The following is a 22712-nucleotide window of genomic DNA, read 5'->3' as shown; positions in this document are numbered from 1 at the left end:
CATTGGAATATTGTAGTTTTATCTGGTATTATAATGTTTTGAAGAGCCATTATTAAGCAAATAAACAAGCAACACGAGGTACGTATCTTTAAATATTTAAATAGGGGTCTATACCTATGAGTCCTGTGGAGACACATAGGTATCTAATAGCTCTTTTTCCCTTAACAAACACAGAGTTAAAAAGCCCTTGATTACAGCAACCCCAAAATGCTATTCCGTACCGTAGGTGACTTTCAATAAAAAAAAAATAGACCGATTTTGCAGCTATTAATCTCAGTTCATTTAAAACCACTCTAACGGCATAATATCCTCTAGCCAGTTTTTGCCTCTCACAAAACTTCTTTGTTATGAATCATTTACTGGTCTAAATATGCAAACTTAAAACTTAACAATTTAGTCTTGTTTATATTTAAAGATAACAGATTACCTATCAGGTTGGGTTTCAACACCAAAAAAGCACAAAACTTGTATTCAACTTTATCAGGACTCTTTTTAATTCCTTGAACCAGCGTAAGTCTTCGGCAGCAGTGTTCTGTGATTTATTAAAAGCATTCGATTATGTCAGTCACAGAATACTGCTATCTAAGCTTTATAAGTATGGCTTCCGACGTGCTGAGCTTGCATGGATTAAGTCTTATCTATCAGACAGGACACAGTCGGTATCTATCAAGGACAGACCATCGGATCGCAAAATCATTACTTGTGGTTCCTTAGGAGTCTGTGTTGGGCCCAACTCTCTTCCTGACTTACATCAATGATTTGCTAAACCTTGATATTTCAGGAGAGATTGGAGCTTTTGCTGCTGATTATACAGCACTATGGTCACTGGACGTGGACAACTCTTTCGATCTGCAAAATATTATTGCTCTTGACGTTCAAAAGACCAAAAGTTGGTGTGATGTTAATCAACTAGCTCTTAACCTATCAAAAATTCATGCTGTTAAATTTAAAGACATGCGCAGGGAAAATATTGCCATTAAGATTCAAATTTTAAAGGTTGTTGAAGATTCTAAATATCTGGTTTTGAACATAGATTAGAGATTGAAATTTGACTCTTATGTGAACTGTTTAAATAGGAAGCTGGCTTCTGGTTACTATAGCGTGAAGGTAACTGCAAGGGAACTTGGTCCCGCTATTGGAAGGATTAGTTATTATGCCTTGGTGAAATCATATTTATGATACTGTATTCCACTCTGGGGTTTCTGTACTCAATATCTTGTTCAATCCTCTTTTGTCCTACAAAAAAGAGCTGCTCGGTCATTGTGTCTGGTACATCCACATACTCATTCCAAACCACTATTTATTGGAAATAAAATCCTCATCAAACAAACATCTTTCTAATTTCTCAAATGCCAGGACTTATCAAAAACGCCAGGAACATGATTTATGTTTGCCTATTCCTCACTTTAGTTACATAAGGGACTCAATTATTCTAAGGGCATTAAAATGTATAACTTGCCGTTCAGAATTGAAAATGTTTCGACATAAGTGCAAAAACCTTTTAATTGACTATGTGCTTTATTCTGTTGATGAATATTTTTGTTTAATCTCGAGTAGCAGCTAGTCTGTATTAGGCTTTTAATATTCTGTAATTTGACCAACAATTGTATTAGTAAAATATTTCTGTAATTGTTAAATGTTGCTATAGAACTTAATATTGTAGGTATGTCTTTTAAGCTTTGGTAATATGAATTAAATATGTTCTAGTTCTTGAACAATAAAGTATGTTATCTATCTCTAGCATCACACCACTGTTAAATGAATAATAGATCTTCAGAAATTGTTCTTGTTAATGTGCTTTTTTTATTATTGTCTGCCCATAATGGCGCTTCCAAAAAAGCTAAACTCTTCTTAGTGTGATGAATATTATAATTAGTCTGATGCTCCATGTCCCCAAAGTATTCCTAAGAATAATCCTTAAGCGGACTTATAAGAAAAAACGAATAAGTAGCACTCAATTCGGATTTTCGAGTGGATTCGGTATTATATATAATTTTTTTCCCTGAACGTGCTAACACAGAGATATAGGGACATGAACATAGATGCTTGTCTCATTGATTATCGTAAAGCATTTGATTGCATCAGGTACTAGAAGATACTAGAGATGTTATCAGAAATCGGGATTGACAAGAGAGACATTACAATCATAGTACAGGGTGTTACAAAATTCGGTGCACATATTTTCAGAGCGTAGTATTGGAGTCAAAATAAGACTTTTTTTCATATAGACATGTGTCCTAAAATAATCCCTCTCAGAGCTACAGCCCGCGCAAATTGCTTGATGAAAATCAATTATTTGGAATCGTGACTGTAGTTATGGGTCATATCTTGAAAATTTGCAAGCAAGTCTCCTGTTATTAGGTGCTCTTTTCATTCATTTTCCGTCCCAAAAATGATGTAAATACAATTTTAGGGGCGGATTCAGGAAGGCTTACGTTTCTAATGGCCCCTATCTTATGTTTCCGAAAAGGACATTACAAATCTAACAATGCCATCTAGTTAGCCATAAAAAAAAAAAAATTCTGTTTCTTGCATTGTTTCGATACAATTAACCTTTTTTGAGATAATCGCTGGTAAATGAAAGATAAGCATTATTAAAACCGATTAAACTCTCAAATTATCCTTCGTGAGGAAGGTGGAGGGTGCTCTGGGTAGGGGCAAGGCCTGTCTGGGTGCGTTTCTAGACATTGAAGCATTAATTATCGCATTAATCTGCCAAGCACTCGAGAGCCGCGGCTCAGAACTCTGTTTGGTTAGCTGGATATGGCCATGCTCTCGAAACGTCATGTATCTGTCCAGCTCAACTACAAGATTGTCGAAACGTTGGCGGCTAGGGGCTGCCCGCAGGGAGGAGTGTTGTCCCCTACCTTGTGGTGCCTTGTGGTCGACAGCCTGATAAATATTTTAAACAATGCTGGCCTATACACACAGGCCTACGCTGATGATCTGGTAATCCTTTGCCCAGGGAGAGACGCCGTCTCAATGTGGGGCTCTATGATGAGAGCCCTGCGTATGGTGGACATATGGTGCCTCTCGGGGGGTCTCAGGATTAACCCTAAAAAAGCAGAGCTCCTACTATTCATGAGGAGACTTAACTTTGGCATGCCCCCTGTTATATCTCTAGGTGGCGTGCAGCTGCATTACTCCAGGACAGTTAGATTTCTGGGAATCAAGTTAGATCCCAAACTCTCCTGGCACGATCATGCAGACACCAGAATAAGGAAGGCCACCTGCGCGCTATGGGCCTGCAGGCGGGCTTTCGGCAATACCTGGGGTCTGTCTCCTAAGATCCTCCACTGGATCTACTCGCACATTGTGAGACCTCTTCTCACATACGGGGCTATTGTTTAGTGGCCATGTACGGAGAAAGCGAAAATTCGTGCTCAACTGGACAGAGTCTATCGTCTTGCATGTCTCAGCATAACGGGTTCCATGCGGACGGCGCCAAATAGAGCGCTTGAGACTCTGCTGAGCCTTCCGCCTCTGGACCTCGTTGTGCAATTCGAGGCAATGAGGACTGCGTACAGGCTATACGTTCTCGGCGAACTACGTGCTGGCAAGACCGGTCACGCAAAAATTTGGTCACGGGCCATACAGGAATGTCCTCTCCTTCTGATGGGCAGTGACTGCATGGCTCCAGTGACTGTGGACTGCGAGGGATTCGTGACGGACATTGCAGCTAGAGAGGAGTGGCAGCATTCCAACAGACCTGCATTGCTAAATAGGGGGACCATCTGGTACACAGATGACTCCAGAATGAATAACAAAGCTGGATCAGGCCTTTGTGGTGGGATCCCACATACCAATAGGGCATACTCGCTGGGGGAGCACGCCACTGTCTTCCAGGCCGAAGTATTCGCTGTATTAAAATGCGGACAGAAATTCCTAAGCTGCGGACACCGCAATACAGTCGTATCAATATGCTCGGTTAGCAGAGCTGCCATTAAGGTTATCACGGCCGCAAAGGTAAGCTCCAAGCTTGTACTAGAGTGCATAAAAGTCCTGAAAAATCTGGTACAGGTTGGCTGCAGGGTCGAGCTCGTCTGGATGCCTGGCCACGCAGGCCATGCAGGTAATGAAGAAGCGGACTCTCTTGCCAGACTGGGATCCGCGAATGTGCCGATGGGGCCGGAACCCATAGTTGGTATCGCCAAATGCGTTGCGGTCGCGTCTATGAAGGGTCTGCTGGACAAGTGGACCCACCGAAGATGGACTGAGTCCCCTGGTATGAGACAGGCCAAAGCGCACATAGGTGGGCCCTCTGCCTGTCTCACCAAAAATCTACTACGCCTAAAAAGACGCGAAATTCGGCTAGTGACAGGTTTTTTAACCGGTCACTGGCACTTAAGAAGCCATCTCCATACTATCGGTATTGCGGACAACCCGGAATGCCGATGATGCTGTGAGGAGGATGAAACCGTTGACCATGTAGTTGGGGAGTGCCCAGCACTCACGCGCGCCAGGTTCAAATACTTAGGTAACGCACTTTCAGTGTACCGAGTGACTTTAAGTCCTTCAGACCAGAGAGCCTTATCGGTTTCTCTAAGGCCGTTGGGCTCTGGTAAACCCCGGTGGGGCATGACGGGTGCATCAGGAGACCTATATGCACAACTGCCTTGGCAGCCCACTGTTTCGACAATTCATTCATTCATTCACTATCAAATTTAAAAAAAACGAAGTGGGCCGTGTTAATTTTTGTCAAATCAAATTAATTGTATCGGAAAAATGACAGAAATGATAATTTTAGATTTTTTCATGGCTAACTAGATGATTCTCGAGATTTTAAATTTTTTTTATCGGAAACCAGAGATATGGGCTGTCAAGTTCTGCCCGATGAATCAATCAGGACTTACAAATTTATAAAAGATTTTACGTATAACTGTAGTCAATGTTCTAAATAATCCATTTTCTTCAAGCAAATTACGCGGGCTATAGCTCAGAGGAGAAGCATTTACAGGAAAAAAGTATTATTTTTGAATCTAAAAATATGGTCTAAAAATATTTGAACCAAATTTTGTAACACCCTCCATAGCTCTAAAGTCAAAGGCAACTAAATTATGAACGTAAGATTAGGGAGAGGGACTTCGGAGAGGGAATACGGCATGGGTGCATTTTGTCTCCGCTCCTGTATACTCGGAAGCCATTTTCAGAGAGGCTTTAGTAGAAGATATGGGAGGAATGGATGGTGAATAGAGTCGACATCACTAGCATAAGATATGCAGACGACACCGTGAACCTTACAGAGAACAACGCAGACTTGCAAAAATTAAGGATCAGAACACAGTGACCGATTCCTCCCAGAATCCCCCTCGAAACGAACAAATATCGAACAAATATCATTCTTCAAATATCTTGCCATAATCAACCCGTTGTACGACCCGAAGCGGGAGATACGTTTTAGAATAGAGCACGCCAGAAACATTTTTACCAGACTGAAGTAGTTCTTCACCAGTCTTGATTTTAGCTCAGAATGTGCATGGTCAGGGACTCTATCTTCAGTATATTACTATATGGTTGTGAAGGCTGGACTCGCGATCCAATAATGGAGAGAAGGGTCGAGGCTCTTGAGATGTATGTATTGGTAATACAATACAATACAATAGGTAATAAAATAGAATACCACGAATTAAAAAATAAATAATTTCGTTCCAAAAAGTAATTTCTTACTAGCAGCATATTCTACAGGTTTAACAAAAAAAGATAAAAGCGATTTAAAGCTGTTTAGCTAATAATAGTTTTATCGAGAACCATAATTTAAAAGAAACTAATAATCTACATGCAATGCTACTGCAATCAAAAAGTTGGCAAACTTTTTAGAATAGAAAAAATTTGAACACTATTTAAGAAGAAAAAAAATCGTTTTGTCATTGACTAGTATTTGTTTTTCCTTTGGTTAAACTCAAATACTAAATGGTGTGGATAGAAAACTTTTTTTTCTTTCATTTTTAATAAAAATAAATACGAATATAATACAATAATACGAAAAGCAAAAGAAATGCCTAAAAAACAATAATTTTTAAAATATCACAGAAAAAAATTATATAAAAAATATGTTTATTTTTTCCAAAAATAGTAGCCATTAAAATGTATGCTATAATATAATAATATATATATATAATAATATAGAACTAGCATTAATATACAGGGTGTCCGGAAGCTAGATGCAATCCTTTAAGGGGGTGATAGCTGACTTAATTTCAAACATTTTAAGCTAAATATGTGTAGGTCGAAATTTGTTTATAAATTTTTTATGGCAATTTTTGCATTTTTCTCGAGAAATACCAAAATTTCACACTTAAACGGTAATAGAGCGCAAGTTACAATTAGTATCGGAGTTTCAAAGTTTATTTTGTTTTGTCTAATGTGTATTAATAATAATACGATCAATTCCAAGCTTCTGTGTAAACTTATAGAAAAAATAGAGACATTGAAACGCCCTTTATTTTTAGATATCACTCATGCCAATGCCTGGCCAATTCTCAGAATTATGGCCTCTTTTGTGCGGCAGGTCATGTAAATAAAAATTATTAGACTGAGACCTCTCATAAGCCTACTAAGCATTAGAGCCCCGATTGTGAGGTTATTTTAGGTTTTAAAGTTAAATAAAACACAATTTTGTTTAACTATTTATTGTTCAGGTTCAAAATGCAATCCATTATTTCTAATACAGGCACGAGCCCTTTTTGTTACTTCCAAAGGAAAGGTTCCGCCTCTACCGATCCAACCGTCCGGAAAACAGTCGTCTAAGTAATTCCTGACAGCCAAGGACCAATGCGGAACCAGCGGTTGTCACCATCTTGCTGAAAGATTATTGGTCTTTCTCGTTCCAATAATCCAGCTTCGTCTAGAAGAACGGGGATATCATTTTGTAGAAAATCTAAATAGTTGGCACCATTTAAATTCTCTGGTAGAAAATGTGGCCCAATAATAGTCCTGCCTATTACTCCGGCCCACACATTGACCGAAAATCTGTTCTGAAAGATTTTTGTTTTTTTCCAGTGCGGATTTGCATCTTTGGCAGCCCATTCGTGGAGGTTGTGGAAGTTGGTAATACCCTCCCTGGAAAAATTGGACTCGTCTGTCCACAAGATACTTCTTAAGAATAACGGGTCTTCGATGTCCATGTTCAATAAAAAGCGGAAGAACTGAATTCGTCTTGCAGGGTCTTCTTCTTGTAAGCCCTGCACCCCCGTACCATGAAAGGGATACTGTCCATCTTTCTTCAAGGTCGTCCACACCTTCCATCTAGAAAGGCCAAGGTCTTCAGCTACTTTTCTAACGCTTGCAGTAGGGTCTGCGGTAAAAGCTTCCAGTATTTGCTCCTCAATCTCTACATTATTATTGCCAGGGTTGACTCCACGTGCCGGATTATTCCCAATGCCAACTTCAGTAAGACGGCGAAACGTGTTTTGAAACACCCTGAAGTTTGGTAACCTCCGATCTGGATAACGTTCCTGGTACAAGCGTCGTGCCAAAGCTCCATTACCGTTAGCGCGTCCCTATGTGAAGACAATGTCAGCGTACTCTTGGTTGGTAAATTCCATTTTACAATACTGTTTAATAAAACGGGCAGAAACTCGATTTAAAAAACAGTGGATGCAGTCAGTACGAAGTTGATAATCTTACAAAATTAGAGGCGAGAGTGAAACTAAACAACAAGGCTAAAATCACACGTTTTTATTTATTAACTTGTAACCCCCACCTCAAAGTACCTACTAGGTACCCCTTACCTTACAGTATCTACTATTAGGTACCTCTGCTTAATTTTGTTTTTATTACTTTTTATTTACCTGAATATTTACCTGATAGAACCCATAATAGAAAACCAATCCAGTAAGTTTTGTTTACATGACCTGCGCACAAAAGAGGCCATAATTCTGAGAATTGGCCAGGCATCGGCATGGAGTAGAAGATGGAGTAGAATAAAGGGCAGAAGCTAGGCATATTTTTAGAGAGGTTTGGACGACGAAAGTATTTTCATAACAATTATTTAAACATAAAACAAAGCATTTTATTTTAACTCCATATTTATTTTTTACGTTTCAATATCTCTATTTTTTCTAATAAGTTTACCCAGAAGCTTGAAATTGATCGTATTTTTAATAATACACATTAGACAAAACAAAATAAACTTTGAAACTCCGATACTAATTGTAACTTGCGCTCTATTACCGTTTAAGTGTGAAATTTTGGTATTTCTTGAGAAAAATGCAAAAATTGCCATAAAAACATTTCGACCCACACATATTTAGCTTAAAATATTTGAAATTAAGTCAGCTATCACCCCCTTAAAGGATTGCATCTAGCTTCCGGACACCCTGTATATAAATTAGACATGAACAGTCAAGGTCTTTATTGTTTTTGCCATCTGTAACAAAAGTTCAAAAGTTACATTTCATTGTCACTCTCTATTCACTGGCACGTTATGGTGGATTTTAAACACATCAAAGCATGTTTCTATCTTTAAAGAGTTAAAACACCAAAACTCCCATACGTACAGACCAGGCAGGGCCAAAATATTAAAGTTTAGAATTTCCGCGACAAAATAACCAAGGGTTTAAAGAAAGTATGGTTCTTATTACTCATTAAATATTACCCATAAAACCCTTTTATCTCCAAAAACTTTTATCTTAAAACCCAGCGCAAGATCGAATAAACAGACAGAATTGGCAGACTTTACTTTTTTGCCAATTTTACTCTATAATTATTATAGTCTAAGTTTTGTTTAAGGGCATGTGCAGAACTATATTCTTTGTTAAAGACATAGTTTTTCCATACAATTATGCCAGCAACGTATTCTGATATTTCTCTGTTTTTCTGATTCGATCAAATGCATACAGGATGTTAATATAGATACTAAATAAATGCAAACTTTAAGGGGTGATGAAAAAGTAATGACAGTTTTCTATAGAAACGGATGGTCGAAGATGCTTCGGCTCTCAAGATACAGGGTGTTAACATTCTTCTTACAAACTAACGATTTATTTATGGCTCAACAGATTAAAATATTCAATTAAATTTCTTTTTTTCTTGTTTTTTAAATTGAATGATGTTGAAAGTCTTTAATAAAGTGGCACATGCTCAACAGTGGCAAATTCTTCTCGACTCCCAACGAGATGCCTAGTAGTATGTTTTCATATAACTGCAAAATCAACTGAGACCAAAGATAAGCTGTCCTGTTCAATATTTCTTCTGTAGTTCTCTTTTGTCTCTTTTTGTTGCCTTCCGTCGCATGCCAGCCAAATTGCTTTACCATTTTTAGTTTTAGTTTTGTTCTTTTTTAGGTTAGTTAGGATTTTTTTTGTGTTTATTTATAATCTTTTCAGTTTCAATATGATGCTTTTGTAATGTCATTTTCTTGTTAAGGCCTGTTTCACGCAACTTGCGCTATCGGTTGTATATAATCGCGAAGCAGTTCCTTTTACCAAAAATTGTCAAACTTTTTTTTCTCATGTAATTATATTTATAACATTTTTTTTTTGGTAATAAACTTTTTTGACTTTGACATGCTAATAGTGCTAGCGGTATAACGGCAATTCTTGCAAAATACTGCATTTTGTGATATCAAGGTGCCACTTGGTACAGATGTTCTTTAGAACCATTTAAAAGATTTGGCCCGAAGAACACTCGAAATTTTCCGTGTGGGTAGATTTTAGAGGGGTGGGGGGTTAAAATTTAAAAAAAAATCAAAAAATTAAATTTACCCTAGAGGCGAGATCTGGGTGTCAATTTCATATAATTTGAACCGAAGAAATTTAATGGTAGTACCAAAAATGCCATACAGATGCTGGCAGTCTGTCAAAAGCCGCCATATTTAAAAAATGGCCGACTTTTCATTAAATTTTATCTTTAACGTAAACCGGGTCGTGTAAAGTGTCTAGACATAAGTCTAGACACTTTACACCTTTTTTTCCTGACCCCAAAAACATAAGTTTTTGGGGTCAGGAAATTCATTTATGGCATTAAAAATAACCTACGGTTATCGAAAATGGACGCTATGTACCATAAGTGATTTTCAGCTAGATATGTAAAAAATTATAATGCAAAATGTTAAATTTTATCACGTGGAGTCAAAACCCGGTAAAATTTCCCGCGAAAAAGTATCAAACAATAATATTGTGATACCCTTTAAAAACACTGACAGTGCTCCGTGACCCCTGCGCGATTCGTCGCCCCCCACCATTTTATTTAACGTTTGAAATTAATTTGTATATTTTTGTTTTGCTTTGAAATCAGTTAGTGCCTCCGCGTAACTAGAGTAGGTGTTTTTTTCGGGTTCGGACGAAAATAATCGTGATTTTGTGATTAACTATTTGTGGTGATTTCCTGATCAGTTTGTGACAGTCTGTCTTTTTCTGGAGGTAAGGGATATTATACGCTATTTTACCACCAGTCATGATTGACGATTTTTATTTTATTTTATAAGGTTTTCGTTGTCCCAACATAAAAAAAGTACCCCACTTTTTTTGTGGTTTTCGCTCGTCCAGAGCCTTTGTGTAGTATGACTAAAAGCGAGCTTAAATGGGATGTATGCTGCTTTTGCCAAACCAGTAATGCCATATCTTTGATATGTCCCAATAATAATCCCATCAAAAACTTGAAAAATCGAGGATATATTACAATTGCTTCCAACTTAACGGAGCTTAAACCTTTTAATTTTAAATTGTCTTGTGGTAAAAATGTAAATGTTCTGGATGAAGGCGATGGAATTGAAGCTTACCTAGTTAAGCACAATGCTAAGTGGCACCAATCGTGCGCCATTAAATTTAGAAATCCAAGGTTTAAGAAATTATTAAGCAATTTGCAATTATCGAAAGTTCCAGAACGTCCAGACGAGTTTCAATTTAGCGGCAATTCAAATTTGCAAAAAATTTGCAAATTATGACGAATGTTGACTCCACAATTGTGGCATCACATTCCGACTTGACAACTCTCAACGGAGTTTCTTGCTTGAATATGGAAGAGGCTGACGGAAGAATAGTGTTACACTTGCAAGTGAGTTCATTCCATTATCAAAAAAGTTTCACAATAAAATATAAGCTAAAGAAGTAAGAAAAAAAGGGCATAACCCACTTATTATTGCAGAACGCCATCGAGAATGCGGGACTACATAATATAATTGTTCGAAGTTCTGATACAGATGTTCTTGCACTTCTAGTATCTTTCTTCCAAAGATCAGGCAGAAAGGTTTAAAGCATCTGTGGCTGCAATATGGAGTAGGATCTAAACAACGGTATATTAGTGTTCGCCAAATTTCGCAGACTCTTGGAGACGACAAATCTGAGGCACTGCGAGGTTTCCACGCTTTTTCGGGTAGTGATTTCACGACCTTTTTTTGTGGCAAGGGCAAACGTTCTGCATGGGCAGCATGGGACGAATCTTTCACTAATGCCTTTAAGGAGATTTCCAACCCACAAACCGAAATTAGTCCGATCGTATATGCGGACTTACAGAAATTTACCATAAAACTGTATGGCGTATGTACATCGGAATCAAATGAGGTAAGACTATTTTATCTTTGAATGTACTGGGAAAATAGTACATAGTAAATTAAACATTTATTTTTCAGGATTCACGTCCAGGTATAAATGAGGTGAGAAAGCAGATGTTTGCTTCAGACGGTAAACACCTAGCTTCAATTCCTCCAACACGCGCTGCATTGGAGGAGCACATAAAGAGAGCAGCGTATGTCGCTGGTCACATCTGGGGCTGTGCAAATCTTGTAATGGAAAATTGCACAAGTCCTGAAGGATGGGGATGGACTCTTGATCTTGAGGTCAATCATTGGAAGGTTTTGTGGTCCAAGTTGCCACAGGTTTGGAAGGCAGTTCGTGCTTTAGATAGATGTGGCTGCGTGACAGGCTGCGAGACACTTCGGTGCAGCTGCCGGTGACAGGGACTGCCATGTTCCCCTGCATGCCAAAAATGTATGGGGGATTGCTCAAATAAAGGGTAAATTTATCGAATATTTCCGGTATAATCTACTACCGAACCTCCTATATTTAATTTTATGTGCAATTTGTTTTAGTGGGAATAACGCCGAAAAAGACAGGGAAGTACTTGGCGATAGTTCATAGTTTAGTAGTTTATAATTTAGATACTTCATATTTCTGTACCTACATTTTTATACCGTCCCTTATATTTAGTTTTTATATTAAACCTTATATTTTTGTTTTATTTGTTGCTGTTGTTTATTTTTATTTGTTAATGTGTATTTTTACGTTGTTTTTATGGGATAAAAATAGATAAATATATATAATGAAATATTATTACAGTCTTTTATATACACTTTCGATACCCGTGGGCTATTTTCAATATTATAAATGAACTCCTTGACCCGGAAAACATAAGTTTAGACACCTTACACGACCCGGTTTTGGTTAAAGACAAAATTCAATCAAAAGTCGGCCATTTTTAAAAAATGGCGGCTTTTGACAGACTTCCAGTATCTGCATTACATTTTTGGCAAGACCATTAAATTGCTTGCGTCCAAATTATATGAAATTAACACCCAGATCTCGCCGCTAGGGTAAATTTATTTTTTCAATTTTTGTTTCTTAATTTTTACCCCCACTCCCCTAAAATCTACCCACACGGAAAATCTCGAGTGTTCTTCGGGCCAAATCGTCTAAATGGTTCTAAGGAACATCTGTGCCAAGTGGCACCTTGGTATCAAAAAATGCAGTATCTTTTGGCGTACCGCTAGTACTATAACGGTAGCTTAGCAGTCTGGAGAACATTAATTGGTGGAGGGTTGGCATGATTTATTCTTGAGATGCTTACCTTTTAAATTGTGGGCGCCTTCTAATTTGATGTATTTATTTAAAGTGCAGTTGTAAGAACCTTTAACTGGGAAATTGGGTCTCACATAAACAAAAAAGGATGGTTACAAACTTATAACACATAGTAAAACACAAAATAAGAGTTAATTATTAACACTTCTATATTATAAAAATATGCAATTACTGGTCATTGTTCATTGTGTAACCTTTCACTTAAATAAATCATTATTGTAAAAATTATAAGACGGTTTCTTGCACCAAAGTTATAAAACGTAAAAAGAAATCAATAACCCGCTAGTATGTAACTATCCTAGGGTCAAAGTCAGTAACCTACCGCACAGTACACTGTACCACATATACTAAATCAAATAAAAAATAAATATACCTTTTAGTGCGGTTGCTTACATATAATACTGTATGAAAATCAGGATAGTGAGATTAAAAGGTATTGAATAAATTATTATTTAAGTAGATATATAAATTACATTATAAGAGAGCTTCAAATAAATCTTAGTTTTTGATTTTTTTTCTTTCGATGCGCTAGATATTCTTTGTAAACCAGTAAGAATTTCAAGACAAAATTTTTCCAAGCAATGATTTTAAGTAATCTCAATACTTTAGGTCGCATCTAAAATAACTCAAGGATTTGTCACACTGTAAACTAGCTTAAGCTCTGTATCGACTAAAACTATTTCAAGGTTTTTTTCTAAATTGTCAATTTTGTTAAATATGATTTTGATTAAATGTAAAATACATGTTGTCAAATTACTTTCAATCATGTAAATCTAGGTTAATTAGCTAAAAGTTCATTTCAAAATTTCTTTTTCTACCTTGAATTATCTACAACAATTCAAGGGACAACCATAATATTTAAGTTTAGATAGTCGCAGCTCAAAGATGTAATGTGTCAAAAGCCTTTGATAAGTCTATTAGTACAAGGACGATAATCAATTGTTTATCGTGCGCTCATAATATTATATATTACATATACTAGGGAGTATTCTGCGTTTTCTTTAACCCGCATAGAAAGAAATGCATGAGTTTATTAGCTTATCAAATTATATATTTAGGCGACAAGAACCTTTTTAAATATATAAGTGTAAGCAGGCTTACTCATTTTATCTTATTAATAATAACTTATATTAAGTATTTTACAATTTTCCTTTTATTGACCCTCAGTGATTCCTTGTTGACATATAAACGCGTTTTAATAACAAATGCACTATACACTTATTTTATAATAATATATATATTTTTTAATCATATAGGCATATACGTAATGAAAATGATTGTAATGACATTGATAACTTTAATGAAAATAATGGAAATTATTAGTAGTATATCTGTAATTGACGTCTGTAAAACCAAAACAATATAGAAGTTGTCGCTCTAACAAGATTTTTTACCGATAAAAATGCCAAGGTACCTGAAATTAAGTCTGCACTATTATTAACTTCTTCATTCGTAAAAAACCGAGGATGGTTAAATTACCAAAGGCGGATTTTTTTTGGTATTTTTGGTTATTGAAGTAATGAAAAAAGAATAGCAATTATATAATAATCTTTTATTCTATCTTCATTTGAACTACTCGATGATATTTAAAATCTTTTACTTAATCTTTTGAATTGAATTTTTGGGTAAAAGTTGAAAGTACTTTTGATCAGGAAGTTTTTTAAAAGGATCATTTATGAGATTGGTATCATAAGAACAAGCTTTATTTACATATCACACTGATAAACAACTACGAGGGATTTTTAATAAGACGTACGTTACGTAGTGCCATTTCTATTATCGGTTAAAGTTCAGCTTTTGTTTAACCCATATTGTAGATCATGGTCAAAAATAATGCCTAATAGTTTAGAACTGCTTGATAAAAGTAACACCGTTTGTGTACCTTTAAATAAAATAACAGAATTTACTGCCTGCCTACTTCGTGAAAAAGCAACAAAATGAGTTTTTTTTGTTTTTTTTTCAGACCATAAAATTTTGCTATTATCCGCTGTTTCGGTCAATGCTACAATAGTTTCCAAGTTCTTACCTTCAATTAAGACATTTGTATCATCTGCATAAGATATGACTTTTATGTTAGGTGCAATCCCCTTTATAAAAGATACCAGGTCATTAGCATACACCATACAAACAAAGAAAAGGACCTAGAATAGAGCCCTGAGGCACACCCTGAGTTATTAGGCGAGACTTGCTACTCTCATTATTAATTGTAATAATCTGGCTTCTGTTCTGAAAATATATATATTACCATTATACCTAAAGAGTTTATGAAGTAAAATGCAACGATCTACAAAATCAAAAGTATGGGCAAAATTTATAAATAATCTCAGAATATATTTTCCCTTGCCAATTGCCGCCACAACCTGATTTTGAAATTGGCACAAAACTATTTCTGTACTTTTAGAGAGGGTAAAACCATGCTCCGCAGAGTTTAATAATTCATAATTTGTAAAATAAGAAGATAAAGATTTTTTTTAATTCAAAAAACTTTATAATATGGGCTTTCATAAACATCTAGTAAAGTTTTGCATCTCCTACTCATTAGATAGGCTGCAATTTGTCGAGTTTAATGGGATCAGATCATTTACCTACATTGCCTCAAATCACGCCCCCAGAGAACCCAAGATTGCTCCTCTGGGGGGCGCGATAATTTTTTGTGTCTCAATTTTTATTTTTGATTTTTAACAATAAGATTTCCATGAGTATTGGCAGTTCTTTTTTCTGAAAGTTTCTATTTTCTTTTGCCAATAATATGAAGGTTTTTTCTCTTTTTAAGAATCATCGTGACTGAATGTGGCTGCAAGTATATCTTGATGGGGTTTCCTTGACCTTGAGAAATGTAAGATGTGAATTTCTTTGCTCAAAGATAAGATTGACTTTGGTTACATAATAAAAGATACCGTGCTTCTAAATTGTGACTGTTCATCTAAAAAGCTATGTTTGCTTATATAGATACCAGCATAACATCTTCTTTAAAGGCTTTATTATAAGATTAACAGAACTATGTTCTACTACTTCCAGCAGAACAATTTTGTTTTCAATACTCTATCTTCATGTTACTTACATATAATACATACTTACGTATAAAGTTATTTAACCCAATGGAGAAAAATGAGCGATGATTAAACATTTCCACTTCAAAGCCTTTACACTGAAAGAAATTAAAGATTAGTAGGATACAGTCTATCGCACTTCCGCTCCTGTGTTTGCAACTGTTAAAAATTAGATAAATAAGTTTAAAAGATGAACATTTTTAGGGAGGCCTAGTGGACGTGACTATTGCCAAAAATATTGACAAAACTTTTGATATGATTTTAAATGATTGCAGAATTAAAGTAGTGAAACTTATAAGGAGTTACCAGGTGTCGATGATGCAGTTTCGATGGCCAAAATCCACCGTATTCACCAGATTTAGCTTCCAGTGACTTTTTAGCAAGACTTCGCAAATCTATTGACAATCAATTCATCAAATCTTATTTTCAGGATTATCGGAAAAATTATAGGCGTCTGATAAAAGTCAGAATGAGCGCTTAAACTCGGCCAGTAACAGATAGAAGGAAAGTTGGTCAATCATTAACGAATGCTGACAGTCTTCTTGTCGGCGGTTGGTTGAACGACTTGGGTGGGGCCCGATGTTTTTAATGACTATTTTTCTACTATTACTGAGAAGTTATTGGAAGCAGTTCCCAGTGACGGCGATTCATTGCAGTATCTTAATCGGAATGCTATTAACCGCTAATTCATCTTCCACTCTGTAGATGCCACCGAGATCCTTGAAACAATTTAGTGTTTGAAAAATCATGGGTCTTTGGGTTACGATTGTATTCTTTCACGTCTGCTGTCACTTCTGCCTGCGAGCGCTTTAAGTGCTTTGGTTTAGGCGATCAATCAGTTATTGCTTCAGAGCGAGTTCCCCTCCTGTTTAAAGGAAGCTATGATTATTATTCTTCATAAAGGTTATAGCTTGGACCAACCCTCTAACTTCCGTCCCATATCAACTTTGTCTACCCTCTCCAAGGTTCTTGAGCGGCTTGCAAAAAAGAGAATTATTGCTTTTTTGACCAAATACAATGTGCTGTCCCCTAATCAGTATGGATTTCAGTCATCTAAGGGTATGCAGGATGCCATTTTCAGATTCATTCAGATTCTTGGAGGGCGTGTATCTATTTATAAACTGCAAGGAGGCTGCAGCAGCGGTGTTCTGTGATCTGTCCAAGACTTTCCATTGTGTGGATCATGAAATATTACTGTCAAAGCTTGATTTTTACGGATTGAAAGGAGTGGCTTTGAGATGGTTAAGGTCATATCAGTCTGGTTGCACTCAGAGGGTGGTTGCATCTGGATTTTCTTCAGGGATAGCACACCTTAAATGTGGTGTACCTGAAGTGTCAGTGTTACATCCAATTTTATTTCTATTATACATTAATGACTTATGTTCTCTACCACTGCATGGACTGGTGGTTCAGATTGCCGATGATACTACAATTCTGTGGCATAACAAAGATCAAAAAGTAGTTAGATCTCTCATAGTAGAGGACCTTCACAAAATTAAAGAATGGTGCATCTGTAATTAGCTTGTATTCAATGTTAATAAAACTTTTATTCTTAAGTGTAATGTGGAGTGTTTTTTATATGATAAGTGGAGCCGACTACATGGTAGGGATTATCGTCGATTTCTGGGACTCTTCATTGATGGGAGTTTAAGGTTTGACAACTATGTTTTGGGCCTCGCTACTAACCTTTTTTCTGCTTGTTTTGCAGTCAGGGCTGCCAGGCATGAGCTGGGGGAGGGGGGTTATTTGTTTGTTTAGTTTATTTCGCCTTAATAGACTCCGTAACATCATTTTTCAGAAAAAACGCATTAAGGTATCTGTGTGGTGTTGGCCTGAGAGTCTCTTATTAATCATGTTCCTCTTTCGATTAGATTGTCACAGACCTTTAAAAGCTTACTACAGCATTTAATTTAAGAGTATTTTAACGACTTATTTTAATATTTAAAATTAATTATGTATCTGTTGATCAGATTTTTTTATTCTTGTTTTATGTTAGTTCTTGCCTTTTCTTTTCTTCTTTTTTTAGTTTTTTCTTTAATAATATAAAATATGCTCCTATGTATAATCAAAATGGATTTTGTATTCTGTTTTAATTTTAACCAAATAACTACTAGTATTGTAAATTCTAGTATTAGGAGGCTTTTAGCACAAGTTTGTAAACTTAGTAAACAAAGTATATTTTGACTTGAGTCTCTGTTTCTGAATTTAACAAAATGACTTGGCAAACGACGATTTACTCCAAATGACAAAGGTTATTAAGCAAACAAATGCTGATTTTGCAGGACTTTAAAAATGCTATTTTATGTGATATAAAAATGCATAAAAAAATTGGAAAGGCTAGAAAAAAGTTTTTGGCATTCTTTTAAAGTATTTTAATTTCTTTTTCCATATCTAACTTAGTTTAACTTAGTAACTTTGACGCTAAAGAGTAAAAGGTGCCAAAAGCGCAAACTATTTTTGAAATTTACTTAAAGATTTTCATGTTTTTCCCATTTCTTTATGAGAGACCGCAAGCAAATGTACTTTAAAGATCAGTTTGGTGATCTTGGGTCTGTCCAACATTATATAGAAATTTACGTTAGAAATTTACCTCGTCAAAGACATTTTAATTGTCAATATAATATATCAATTCATTAGTGAGCAAAAAAATACAAGGCTTAGGTTTTTAAACAATTTGGCCAGTTGTAGGGAAACGTTACCAACATAACTTAGACAATGAAATTTTTATTTATTTATAGGTTTATTATGTACTATGCTGTAAGACAATTTATATTTATTGTAAAATTTAAAAAATTATTTATTCATTGAGTTAATTGGGATGCCATTAATTTCTGCAATATGTTTTGTTGTGTTTAGTTCTTTCTGAAATCCTGTTTGTGAAAACCCTAATTTTACATTTCGTTTAAAACTTCCAACACTCTTTATAATCATTTAGTTAACACTAAGGACAGTAGAGATCATTTAACTAAATCGGGAGTGATCGTGATGCAGTTTATGTATGCCAAGCTGGTCGTCAAATTCACACCAGGGTATTGGAACAATTAAGCTTGTATAACAAACATAGGAACTCTGACTTCATGGAAACGAAATCAACTTTTGTTAATTATCTATACTATCTACGGGGCATTCTGCTACTATACATGAGAATGTGAGAGTATTGCATGAGTGTCCTAATCAACGCTAATATATAATAAGAATCTCCTTATAACACTGAGATACTCGGTTCGATTCCTACACTCGGCAAATCTTTTTTATTTGTTCTAAATTTTTTGATATTTTTAAACCTTAGCCTTTACACCTAACCTCATTTGTTGTTTATATAATTTTTATATGTAGTAAGTAGTTTTCGTCCGATTTTGCCAATTTTGACTTAATTTCTACTAGTATTAGTATACTTATTATTTCACAATTAGTAGTACACTTATGATGCAAGTCAAGTGTCGTTCTCTGCTTCTTTTTTTTCTTTTTATTAGTGAATACATAAGGCAGGAAGTTACTAGCTTATAATCCTTATAATCAATAGCAAGACCGCTGGTTTAGGCGTTTGGGGTCATGGGATTGGCCTGCGAGATCTCCTGATCTTACACCACTTGGGCACTTGATTTTTACTTTAGGTAGTAACTATTTTTATAGGTAATTTGAAGCAAATGGTATACAAGACACCGGTAAACAGTAAACAGGAACTACGTCAACGACTTTTCAATTGCATTGGTCAACAAGATCCTTCTGAAATACAAGCAGCGACAACACATGTTGTACAACACTGGATTTTGAAGTGCTTAGAATTCAATGGCAATCATTTTGAAAATTTATTATTATAAAAACAACAAAGAAATTTTCTTTTATCCATTTTTTGTAAATTGGGGTACATTTCTCTGAGCTTTCGACATGTTCCTGCTATAATTTTGTTACATTGCCCATAAATAATAAATAGATTCATCAAAACTTCATTTGAATAACTATTACTTTCCATTTCAATTAATTTTTAGGTAACTATTTTAAAGAAACACCCACGTGTATTACTATTATTGATCAACTAAATGTAACTGTCAAACGTCAATAGCATAGCATTGTTTGATCATGACCTTTCATGGCCGCGTAAGGCAAATATGTCAAAGTATTCCGATTTTTACAGAAACTTGCTTTTATTTCAGAAACCGAACTACTTAGATATAAGAACATAATACCTCGTTAGAAAGGGATTTCAATTTTCTTTTAGAATATGTTATAATATAGGGTGTTCTATTTAAAAAATGCATTTTTCACAATTTTTGTATCTAGCGGTAAAATTACTAATTTTGACAAACCCTGTATAATGTAGAACAAATTTTTATAGTGAAGACTAATGTACAATACTTACAATTGTACAATACCGTAAATAAAGCTCATAATTTCATTTTTTTGCGCGTTCCAGTGCCGTAGTAATAAAAATTTATAGCAGCGATAGCAGATCAGAAAATAAAATAATATACAGGGTATTTCGTTTAAAACAACAAAGTTGCTACTATTTTTTGGTATAAGCGGCATCGCTAAAATTATTCTTAATCGTTAGATCACTAGCTAAAACCTACGACTCCAAATTTTCAAAAAAATACTATTTTCCGTTCTCCGTAAACGTTTAAGGTACCATTAACCATCAATCACTCTGTATATATATGTAAAATATAAATTTATATAAAGTCACTAATCGGGCAACTAACTATTATCATAAAGAAAAACACAAACTAGCGTTGTTGCACAGAAGTCGTTCAAGACGTTATAGGGAGAGAAAAAAAGATGCCGAAAAACACGCTGAAAATGAACATAATTTTCTTAACTACAACACCCCACCATCCAGCCCTTTACCGATATTAGAAGATATTCCTGGTCCAAGCGGATCACGAAACATTACTCCTCAACAAATAAGAGGACAGAAACTATTGGAGAAAAACCGAAACACAATGAAAAAATAGATTAGGGATTTGGAGTTCTTAGTAAATGCCCTAAAAAAGCGCGTGAATAAATATAAAACCCAAGCTAGCAGAGCAAATCATCGTCAACTTTATAAAATACAGAGTCCTTAGTCAAAAGTCAGCAACTTGTTAAAAAAATATACGATACCCTCAGTTGTAAAAAAAAACTTCTATTTGCTAAAGTGATTAAAAAAAATATGTAAAAATTGTGAAATTGTTGGAAAAAAATTATCGACATTATATATCCGTAAAACGTTTGAATATCCAGAAGTACTAGATATAGATGTCATTGAAGAACAGAAAATTCAAATTCCTGAGTATCTGGAGAAGAAAGACGAAAAATTTGACAAAACTTAAACGAATACTTGTTTAAGTTTTGTCAACTGGAACAACTCTATTTGTACATTCAATTTCAGATTACAGATTGACAAATCAAAAAAAAAAAAATAAATAAAAGTGAATATTCAAAAAGGCGAGGTTCAGTTTAAGAGATAATAAATCTAACAACTGTTCAATCTATCAACCTTATCCTAACTCTAATACCCAAATTCAAAACTACAAAAGTAAACACTAAAAATCTTTTAATTTAATAAATTTTCATATATAATTTTATAATTCTTAAGTATACAATACAAAGAAAGAAGAAGATTGCTATTTATAAACTCTCTCAAATGTCGATACACCTTGCCCGTAACTTGTTAATTACATATTTTTTGAAATTAACTGGAGACATAGCAAGTACAACTGCAGGAAAATCATTTAGACGTTTCGCAATAAGATATGAAAAGGATCGTTCGAACAGGGAAGTAAAATGCACTGGAATTGTTAGCTTACCCTTAAACCTTATGTTTATGTTATGGATATCAGTTCGAAATCGAATTTTATTATATTTATAAGTATGGCGAAGATTTAAGCAATAAGACATTGTGATATAAACACACCATATGTAAATATTTTCTCTCACTCATAGACAACCACCCTGATTGGTTGAAAGCCTGAATAATATGTTCATATTTCCGAATACCATATATTAAGCGAATACATGAATTTTGTAATTTCTGTATTCGACTCGATACAGCTGCAGTTATACAGGGTCCGTAAACAATATCACAGTAGTTTAAATGTGATAATATTAAGGGGTCGCATAATAGAATTTTAAGTTTTCTATTGAAAATATGCCGTTGTTGATAAAGTAATTTTAAATTGACATATGCTTTTTGTAGAGACTGATTAACAAAATCAAAGTTCATGATCCATATAAAGGCCTAAATTCTTCGTAACTGTTTTAATCTTCAAGATGTTATTTCTTAATTTAATTGATTTATTAAAATTATTTAAAAAATTTAGTTTATCGTTAGATTTACTAAAAAGCATAGCTAAAGATTTTATAGAATTAATTATGAGGTTGTGATTTTTTGCTTCGTTAGAGAATTCATTTAAGTCCAAATTAAGTGCTGCCACGGCCTGATTACTTTCGCTTGGAAAGAAAGACAAATATATTCGAGTATCGTCGTCGTATAAATGATGCTTACAAGATAGAAAGGCTTCAAGGAGCTTAGATACATATAAGAAGTTAAATAAGAGTGGTTCAAGTATGGACCCCTACGGAACACCGCTCGTAACAGATTGAAAACTAGATAAATTTGAATTGTAGGAAACTGCCTCACTTCTATCTTTAAAATATCCAGATGATAGTTATATAGCATTATTTGTAAGACCAATATAACGTAAAATACCTATACCTATAATAAAACTTTATGACTTGGGGTGTCAAACGCCTTGCTAAAATCCAAAAGAACTATTAAAGTAAGCTTTCCCTTATCCCACTGATCTAAAATATCATTTGTGATAATCAAGAGAGCCGTACTGCAACTATGACATTTTTCAAACCCAGACTGAGTCAAAGGGATTATTTT

The 22712-nt window shown here is 35.0% G+C and overlaps 1 protein-coding gene and 1 long non-coding RNA gene across 4 annotated transcripts in view; one reads left to right on the top strand and one right to left on the bottom strand.

The window, feature by feature from the left end:
• The window catches only part of LOC126737060 (uncharacterized), a 169040-nt gene that overhangs the window by 31647 nt on the left and 114681 nt on the right, over window positions 1–22712 (bottom strand). The window lies entirely within an intron of this gene.
• LOC126737071 (uncharacterized) lies at window positions 10098–12226 on the top strand. The gene is made up of 3 exons (XR_007660872.1): window positions 10098–10995; window positions 11086–11501; window positions 11570–12226. It is a non-coding gene; the product is annotated as an uncharacterized LOC126737071 (long non-coding RNA).

This window comes from Anthonomus grandis, chromosome 6 (assembly GCF_022605725.1).
Source record: "Anthonomus grandis grandis chromosome 6, icAntGran1.3, whole genome shotgun sequence".
In the NCBI taxonomy this organism is placed as follows: domain Eukaryota; kingdom Metazoa; phylum Arthropoda; class Insecta; order Coleoptera; family Curculionidae; genus Anthonomus; species Anthonomus grandis.
Note: the sequence above shows the minus strand (reverse complement) of the source record. Positions and strands in the feature narration are given on the sequence as shown.